This window comes from Helicoverpa zea, chromosome 9 (genome assembly GCF_022581195.2).
Source record: "Helicoverpa zea isolate HzStark_Cry1AcR chromosome 9, ilHelZeax1.1, whole genome shotgun sequence".
NCBI classification, from domain to species: domain Eukaryota; kingdom Metazoa; phylum Arthropoda; class Insecta; order Lepidoptera; family Noctuidae; genus Helicoverpa; species Helicoverpa zea.
The window spans coordinates 2112838-2123594 of NC_061460.1; positions in this window are offsets into that span (position 1 = coordinate 2112838).

Sequence of the window (10757 nt, forward strand, 5' to 3'; positions counted from 1 at the left end):
TTTACCAAAACATTATCGGTGGTCAAGCCCGAACGTCATTTGCTAATAAGTAAAAATAAAAAAAAACTTTATCGGAAATTTCAATGCGTGAGGATGAATCAAAAACTATCACAAAGTATTAAAAAAAGTAGCTAAACCACAATTTTAAGACACCGTTCTTTAGATCGTCTATAGAAGATACTTTATATCGAAGCCAAACCGAAGCCCTCACATTTGTACTATGCACACTTGGACCACTCCAAGCAATACAGGGTGCTCGTAAAAAATGCTCTAAACATTCGACAGAGCCATAAACGCGAATAAACGCTCCCTGTAAACGCTGAATAGTAAACCCAGGTGTTTGTTCAGCGCTGAATATTCATGAAGTATAAACTTAAGGCCATAAATTCGTTACGTCTTACAGTTTATCTCTTACTAATAAAGCTTGAGATCGTAAACACTTCTGTGCTCCAAAATTCTAGCACTTTCTATACTTTTTGAAGGGCTGAAGTGAAATTGCTTTAGAGTACCCACGCACACTGCAAACTGAACAGTCGGCCGTCAGTTGACTAGACTTTTTCAAAATAAATATTGCGACACCTTCACACACGGTCGTTTTACCCCATGGTAAGCTATTTATTAGCTCGTGTTATGGGTGCTAACACAACTGATGAATAACATATTTACACTTATAAATACATACTGAAACACCCAGACCCCAGCCAACAAGCATGCTCATCACACAAATGCTGACCGTGCCGGGAATCGAACCCGAGACAATCGGTTCGGCAGTCCTGCATGGTGACCATTGCGCCAACGACGTCGAAGATGGTTGTCATATTTTCTTAAAAGAAAATCTTGATTCCAATCAAAGTTTTCAGCCAGTTTGATACCGGGTGAATACCTGATCTTTGTAATGTGCGTACTACCATTCATCTTCATACTAATTTATAAGCCCAAACAAACTATCGGCCGACTAAAAGTTCTAGGCAGTGTGCTATTAAAGCGCTTTAGGGTGTTTAATGAATGGACCTGTTTTTAAGATTGTTTGATTGTTTTGAAGAGTTTCTGAAAGTTCTTTGAGATCGCTATAGGCATAAAACAAAAAGTAAGAACGATTAGAAAGTGCTCAGTCAGTTGAATTCGTCTGTTGACTTTTCAGACAACTTAATAGAAAATGTGTAATGATTTATCCATCTTTGTAATCCATATAGACGATGTTTATGTCAGATTAAATATTTCACATATTTTCACAATGTTTACAAAAATATCTTTATTATGTGCACAACAAACAAGAATATTATCTTAAGCATCCATTCAATCGCGCATCCTTAGTTTTAATGTAATTGGGGAAGTTAAAACTACTGAAACGATTTCATTTTCTGTAAACAGATTCTAGAGTTTTCTCGGAACGCGTCCAAAACGGCGGAGACCACCTTTTTAAACAGCAGAATAATATAATACCCGTGCCTTATTTTTTAAAGTTTTCAGTATAAGAGTTACACGTACCTACTAGTCATAATAATCAAAGGTTTTTTCTTCAACCTCTGTAGAACTACTACCCTTTCACATAACTACGTTCTAAAACGCCCTACCCCTCACTTTATAGGTTCTTTATAGTCGACCTCTGAATTAAATCCCTACAGTTTTATTTTACGAGACACTAAATTAAGTTTAGTGTACTTCGAGTTTACTTTTGTCTGCAAATCTGTATAAATGTTTGTACTCAGCACTTGTCTTGTGAAGTATATTAGATCATCTATTTAATTTGTGAGGATACATTTTGTGTTTGTTTTCTGTACACTCATTTACCTTGGACGCTGAAAGCTGCGGTAGGGGGGTTCCGTAACCCGCAGTGGTTTGCCGCGCAGTCCGCGGTGGCCTTGTAAAAGATTTGAGCGGATCCCATAATAATTAAAATAGAGAAGAGATATCAATCCCTGCCTTTGATTCAATGCATATTGGTAATTCTGGTTCGTAATTCATATAAAATGCTCTGATACGCAAAGGGTTCTAGACGAACCTATATTAAGTTTCGCGTCGACCAAACAATGCAATTTTCTTGACATAGGTACGTATATGATTGCATTATTCAAAAGTCGAAATATCTTAAGCAACAAGAGTAACGGGGTTGATCAATACCAGTGAAGACGTTATGCCTTTGGCTAATACTAAGTCGAAAATGTTGCCATAGAAAATTTTGTGCCATTGTAAAGTTACCGTGACAACCTAGATGTGACTAAGATTCATACGTCAAGAATTTGAATTCAGCGTATTGAAAATTCCTTAAACCAGGTCGCATTTGCTTCACAGCACTGTATCAAAAGGTAGCTTTTTGCTAAATAAAATTACGTTAGTGAAATATGAATTCAATATATTGGCGAAAATGTAAAATCATATTCACAACAGCATCCCTAACTAAGCAGCGTATGACCACTAAAAGTTGTAACAACCACAGACCAATAAATAAATCTTACCGTCACGAGAGCACTCGAAAATCCTTAAACAAAAATCCGTAAGAGAAACCCGTAATCCGCCCTAAACTAAACAAATGGCGGATCTCCGCGATTTCACTCGTAATTAAAATAAATTCCGCTCCGACTAATCCTTATACAGGGTGTTTGCTTATTCACATGGTGTTGTAGTTATTTTCAGCTTGTTCCGCGCGGATTAGAGTTAAGCTGCACTAATTGGAGGCGCGCAGATTCGGTGCCAGGTAGGGATCGAGTGATGGAGTTTTATTCAATCGATACAAACGATGTTAAGCTGCTTTTGTTTGGAAACTTTTTTGGGAGAGCGTGCTTTATGGCGTTAGGTCTTGGTTTTTTACCACTGGTTAAATAATTGAATAGGATCAGTATCCATGCCTGTTTTATTCCTCGTCATCAATGTGTTTTCCACAAGCTTTTGACGACGTTTTTTTTTCACAATATTTTTAGATCAGTAAGCGGATCCGCCTTCCGAAACACTAGTATTCGCTCACATCCCGTTACTACCATGGAAACTTAATAAAGATTTAACAACACGTGTAAGGGATTTTTTGAAACTATAGTCCCCTATTGATGAAAAAAACAGGACTAAACACAGCTTGATTTACCCATCGACGCAGTGCTGTCAACACTCAAGAGTAACAGCATCCCCAACTCAATTTACAACACCACCTTCCTAAGCTAAAAACTATCCATTTTCTAAAAAATGTTAGTCCTGTCAACAAGAAACAAATTGTCACAAACGCCCAACTATTCGTCAATTAACGAGCGCAGTCATGCAATATGTCAGTCAGAGCGTTGCTGCTAACAAAAATGTTCGTCTCGATAAAATGCTGGCTGGTGAGATTTTTGGAGCTGTAGCCATTTCTATATAAAATAAGGTTTTATTTTTTTCGTGTTGGCGTTGATGGTTATTGGATACGGATGTTTTTTGATTCGAATTTGATGGCGTTATCTTCACTTTTTGGGAATCCTAAAATTGAGAAGATTTTTTGAAAACACCTACCTATACAAATTTGAAAATAATGATTACAGGAAAATCAGGACTAAGGTCAAGTGTACTTGAAAGTTTCTTATATACTGCTATGTAGATAATATTACATCAACTTTTACATACAATCTAAATGTACCACTAACAAGCCAAAACCAACCTTACACCAACGCCTTAAGATCCAAATTCCCTTACCCCGCAATGCACCTGAGACGACTAGCACAGCAATTATCTATCCGACAGCTTGTATCTTTGGTAACTGACAGTTTTGAATGACGGGCGAAAGCCAGCTGAAGACGAACCCTTCGGAATTGTAGGATCGATTCCTCCCTTAGGCATGGTTGGTGTATAATGGGCACCTGTAGTGATGGGTTTTCATTGGTGAAGAAAATGGTTTAAGGGTGTGATTAATACCTATACGGCAGTTTTGCAAACTTCTACTTCTGGATTTGCACACCAAAGACAGGAATTTGACTTCACTGTATGGGATATTGACAAAATCCGATAGTTTGTAATTAAACGACAGTTAAACAGCTGTTGATTGAAGGCTGTGTCTTTATTGTATTCTTCTATTGAAAGAACTAGCTTTTTGTTGATAATTTAAGCAAAAAAAATATTTCTAATCCTTGAATAATACTAGTACTTATTTCAGACATCTCGTCTGAAATGTCGAAATAGTAATTTAAGCTATCTACCTATTTTTTCATGACAAAAGTATTATCGTATCGGTTTATCATCTAAGACAGGTTTAGCATTTTCAAAGCTGTAAATAACTTTAATATACGAACCCCATAATTTATCGCTAACAAAGCCACCCCGCCTTCTAACGCACCCCTGTTATAAGCATTTAGTATCGCTAATATAATTAAACTTCGTAATTTACAACGATCATTTCAATTTCGTATTATCAAAATTTCAATCTTCTTAATCAATATACAACTAAAATATATATAACAATGTATATAAAATACATTCACAGGGTTAATAATGAGGTTGAAAACCTAGAGATTGATTGTTATCAAAAAATATTTTGACTACAAAATAAATTAAATGTTGTCGTTATTTCAAAACTCACTAACTTTGGTGTCTGCATTGCATATAATGTACAACTGGACGTAGTTATGCAGAAACGTTCCAACCCACAAGTCACCCGAAATCGAGTTATTGTGATTGAACAGCCTAAAATTTAGCATATGGTTATCTAAACTCAATATAATTCAACAATAAAACCTCTAGTACCTTTACTAGTTAGAATAAAAAAGAATACAACTGAAACGCGTAAATGCTTATATCTCAAATTCAAGTTGAATTTGAGATATAAGCATTTACGCGTACAGTGGGTTGGAACGTTTCTGCATAACTACGTCCAACTTATGGTGGGTGAGGGATAGCCCATCGAGTTTGAACCAAGCGACCATTCTAGCCCTAGCTATCAAAATCTTTTACAGACAGAGCGACAAAAATACTAAAATACAGCGATAGACTGATCGTGTTCTTTATTCTTTCACCCTCACACACACACACACAACAAAAACACGCACACACATTTCTTTTCTCTTTGTTAGTACACTAGCATAATAACTACCCTCAACTTCAACAAACAAACAAATCACATTGGAACTTGAAACCGTTAAAGTATAAACTGCCAATGATTACAGTTAATTTCATGCATTAGTATCATGCCATGCCCTCGTCAAAAAGTCATCAGCGTAAACAGAAACAAAGTTGCTGAAAGAAATAATTTTCAAGATAAATATGAAAATAATTGACTTGAAATATTGCTTAGTTAGTTACCTACAAGGCTTTTCTTCGATTCGATGTCGATATTCAGGGCCTTACTACAAAAACTTTAAACCCTGTTTTACACTTGTCTAATAAAATTTTGGCTGCAAAATAAACCATATGTCAACGTCATAATTTGACATTTTTTTAGACAAGGCATAAACTGACGTTTAAAAGTTTTTGTGGTAAGACGGTCACTGTTTATAAGGTAAATGGATAGACAGGTACATAGTTAATTCAGCTCAAACAAAAAACAACAGGTTGAAATCGTTATAATATGATAACAAAAAAAAAAAGATTTCACATATTGTAAAAGACTTTTAAGTAGTTGTATGTCTAACCTATACAGTTTTAATCAAAATTAAATTATCTAACTGAAACCCTTGCAAAAAAAATAGCTAACTTAAAAAAAAAAAGCGCACAATTTTCTCTAACACAAGAAAACCCACCTTAAACGGCTTGTCCATATCTTTTAATATACGACCATAAGCGACAATATATTAAATATTTCCACATAATCTTATGAAAGTTTCCAACAGGGGTGTTACTGGTTTTCATATAACCGGCTGAGGAAAACTTTATAAAATGTGGCAGAATCTCCCATCGTATATTAAGTTCTATTGCGGAACTTAAACGTTTTTGTAAATAATAATTGATATTAGTTTTCGGTACGATAAATCTTGAATAAATAAAAAAGTGAGCTTTTATTGAACTGTGGCTATTGATTTATGAATTTTGCCTACTCTTAACATGTGTAGGTATTACTCAGGCATTTTTATACATAAGTTCCATTATTTACCTATGTGACAAATTAACTAGTAGTCATGTGTTTCTTGTAATTTAAAATACACAGACTTCCCCAAGGTTAAATATGTCTAACTTTGGCAATAGTTTGTAATGTATTTTATATAAAGACCCTTAAGATTCTCAATAACACTTGCCTAGAAAACACAAATCTTCCTTCCTCAATCACTCAAAACCCCGATTTAAAAATACCATTAAATGGCAACTGCGTAAACATAACCTGTAAATGACAGCATCCCAAGTAAACCCGCGCAATGGAGCGTCAAAACGCCTCATTGATCATCGAGATTGACGACAATGACGCAGGTGCGTCATTACGCTGTATAAAGAATAATAATTCGGGTCTATCCCGTGATGGATGTCCGACCAGGACGCGTGACAAATCGCTTTTGGACTTTTTTCCGAACGCTTTTCGCGAACAAATATTTTCGTTGGTCCTTTCGACCGCGATTAGGCGGTACAGTGTTGTTCGTAATTGCCGGCGTTGTGGGGTTAGGTTGAGTTTTTTTTTTGTAAAATTGTTATAATGTTGTTACAATAAAAATAATATGCCGAAAACCAAAAATACTTTAAAAGCTATCGCCAAATTATGATTAAGATTTCAGAGTCTGAAACAACATTAAAGACAAGAAAAAAAAAACAATGCAATAGTTTAAATTAAATATTTTAGAAAGACCTATAAAATATATCTAAACATTCCTTACATGGAGAAATTCATAAACTACAGTACACATAAATGCAGCTGACAACTAGGAACAATTTGTGCTAGATATTAGACTGAAGTCCGCACTGTCAGCCCATTCCACCGTTGTGACAATCCTGTTTAATTAGAGCGCGCTATAAAACAAACCTGATGTTGAAATACACATAAACAAACATATTCCCAGACCTAATAGCTAGAGATCTGAATAAAACATACAGATGTTGAAAGCAAAAGCTGGATGATTATTGCATGAAGAATTAATGTGCTAATTATAAATCTACTATTTTTCTGCTTAATTGAACGCGCTAAACTGAGGAACTTCTGGTCCAATTTCACGAAGTTAAACCATTTAAACAATGTATTTATATTATAAATTACATAAACCAATTATTGTATAGGGGGTACCATCTAGGTACTTATATGCTGTGCTAAGCGCAGTCTTGATTCTCAGATGGGGATATCTGTCCATTGTAGTATTGAAAAGTATACAACATGTGTGTGTTTACTGAATCGATTTATATCATTTTTAATATAGGTAATTTTTTATCCCAAAAATAATTAAAACTACGGAAATTATTGTCATATTAACCCTGTACAGTCAAAACAAATTCAAATAGACCGTCACTCAAAGTAATAAGACTTCGTGTATTGTCGGCTTTTTCCGTAGTTTCGTTATTTTGTGTCGAGTCGAGCGGCGCGCGGCGCGATATTTGCGTGCGTAGTCGTATGACCAAAAAGTTGTCCAAGAATTGGTATAACTAATTTAGTAAATAACAATGCACATACATGTTAAATTAAAAATTCAATGTATGTATTATGATTATAACATAATATTCTAATTAGGGTGTTTGAGGGTGTGCGTTAATTACGTTACATGTTGTATACATGCTCACGAAACAAAACAGTTTTCCCACAGAACGCGGGTGAAACCACTGACTGAAGCTAGCATATAGATACAAATATTTTTATTTTTAGAAATGTATCAAAACGCCACTATACTTTTCTTTCATATTTTTTGTACCTTATAAGCCCATATTGCAGTACAAAATATTACTCGCGTATAGTACGGTCAACAACATCATTATGGTGTGCTGATCAAAGGGTGGTTGCAGACGGTACGTCCCTTTGGAAATGCAGCTTAATTAATAATCCCTGCTTTATAGGCATTTTTTTTTTATTCGTAGTAATTTTCAACCGTTTTATATCGTAGAGATGGCTTTATTTTTTGAGTATCGGTCGGGTAACGATTTTAATAAAAAATATTATATACTAGCTTCCGCCCGCGGCTTTGCTTTTGATAAAGACTATCCTTTGTACTTTCTCAAGGTCAACTCTATCTCTGTACCAAATTTTACTAAAATCAGTTCAGTGGTTTAGACGTGAAAGCGTAACAGACAGACAGACAGAGTTACGTTCGCATTTATAATATTAGTAGGGATTAGTATAGATTTGCACTGCACGAAGCATTCTTTGTCTCAGGCAATAAATTGGACTTATCTATACTATTATAGTAAAGAAAAACATTTATTTTGTCTGTTTGTCAGATTTCAGTTTTGGAAAGCTCTTCCCGAGTACCATAGGCCATATTTTACCTCAGGTACTACCCATGGGACCCGAGTGAAACTCGCTGGTTATAATGGAAAAAAAAAATTCGATGTGTATGACGGCGCCATCAAATACATAGGGGAGTACATAAGGGTGTACACAAGGGAGTACATAAGAGAATACATAAGGGAGTACATAACAGTGTACATAAGGGAGTACATAAGGGAGTATATAAGGGTGTACATAAGAGAATACATAAGGGTGTACATAAGGGAATACATAAGAGTGTACATAAGGGAACACATAAGGGAGTACATAAAAGGAGTAAATAAGGGAGTACATAAGGGAGTACATAAGGGTGTACATAAGGGAGTACATAAGGGTGTACATAAGGGAGTACATAAGGGTGTACATAAGGGTGTACATAAGGGAGTATATAAGGGAATACATTAGGGTGTACATAAGGGTGTACATAAGGGAGCACATAAGAGAGTATATAAGGGAATACATAAGGGAGTAAATGGAGTAATGGCGCCATGTAATACATAAGGGAGTACATAAGGGTGTACACAAGGGTGTACAGAAGGGAATACATAAGGGAGTACATATGGGTGTACATAAGGGTGTACATAAGGGAGTATATAAGGGAATACATTAGGGTGTACATAAGGGTGTACATAAGGGAGCACATAAGAGAGTATATAAGGGAATACATAAGGGAGTAAATGGAGTAATGGCGCCATGTAATACATAAGGGAGTACATAAGGGTGTACACAAGGGAGTACATAAGGGAATACATAAGAGAGTACATATGGGTGTACATAAGGGTGTACATAAGGGAGTATGTAAGGGAATACATAAGGGAGTACAGAAGGGAGTAAATAAGGGACTACATAAGGGAATACATAAGGGAGTACATAAGGGAATACATAAGGGAGTACATAACAGTGTATATAAAAGAGTACATAAGGGAGTACATAAGGGAATAGATAAGGGAGTACATAAGGGTGTACATAAGGGAGTACATAAGGGAAAGGGAGTACATAAGGGAGTGAATAAGGGAGTACATAAGGGAATACATAAGGGAGTACATAAGGGAGTACACAAGGGGGTACACAAGGGAGTACATAAGGGAATACATAAGGGACTACATAAGGGAATACATAAAGGAGTACATAAGGGAATACATAATCGAATACATAAGGGTGTACATAAGGGAATACATAAGGGAAAGGGAGTACATAAGGGTGAACATAAGGGAGTACATTAGGGAGTACATAAGGGACTACATAAGGGAATACATAAGGGAGTACATAAGGGAATACATAAGGGAGTACATAAGGGAATACATAAGGGAGTACATAAGGGAGTACACAAGGGTGTACATAAGGGAGTACATAAAGGAGTACATAAGGGTGTACATAAGGGTGTACACAAGGGAATACATAAGAGAGTACATATGGGTGTACATAAGGGTGTACATAAGGGAGTATATAAGGGAATACATAAGGGAGTACATAAGGGACTACATAAGGGAATACATAAGGGAGTACATGAGGGAGTACATAAGGGAAAGGGAGTAGATAAGGGAGTAAATAAGGGAGTACATAAGGGTGTACATAAGGGAGTAATGGAAAAAAAAATTAGATGTGTATGACGGCGCTATTAAATACATAAGGGAGTACATAAGGGAATACATAAGGGAGTACATAAGAGAATACACAAGGGGGTACATAACAGTGTACATAAGAGAGTATATAAGGGAGTACATAAGGGAATATATAAAAGAGTACATAAGGGAGTACATAAGGGTGTTCATAAGGGAATATATAAGGGAGTACATAAGGGTGTACATAAGGGAGTATTGAAGGGAATATATAAGGGAGCACATAAGGGAGTACATAAGGGAGTACATAAGGGTGTTCATAAGGGTGTACATAAGGGTGTACAGAAGGGAATATATAAAAGAGTACATAAGGGAATACATAAGGGAGTACATAAGGGAAAGGGAGTACATAAGGGAGTCAATAAGGGAGTACATAAGGGTGTACATAAGGGAGTATATAAGGGAGTACATAAGGGAATATATAAAAGAGTACATAAGGGAATACATAAGGGAGTACATAAGGGAAAGGGAGTACATAAGGGAGTAAATAAGGGAGTACATAAGGGAATATATAAGGGAGTACATAAGGGAATATATAAGGGAGTACATAAGGGTGTACATAAGGGAATACATAAGTGAGTACATAAGGGAATACATAAGGGAATACATAAGGGAATACATAACGGAATATATAAGAGAGTATATAAGGGAGTACATAAGGGAATACATAATCGAATACATAAGGGTGTACATAAGGGAAAGGGAGTACATAAGGGTGAACATAAGGGAGTACATAAAGGAATACATAAGGGAATACATAAGGGAGTACATAAGGGAGTATACAAGGGAATATATAA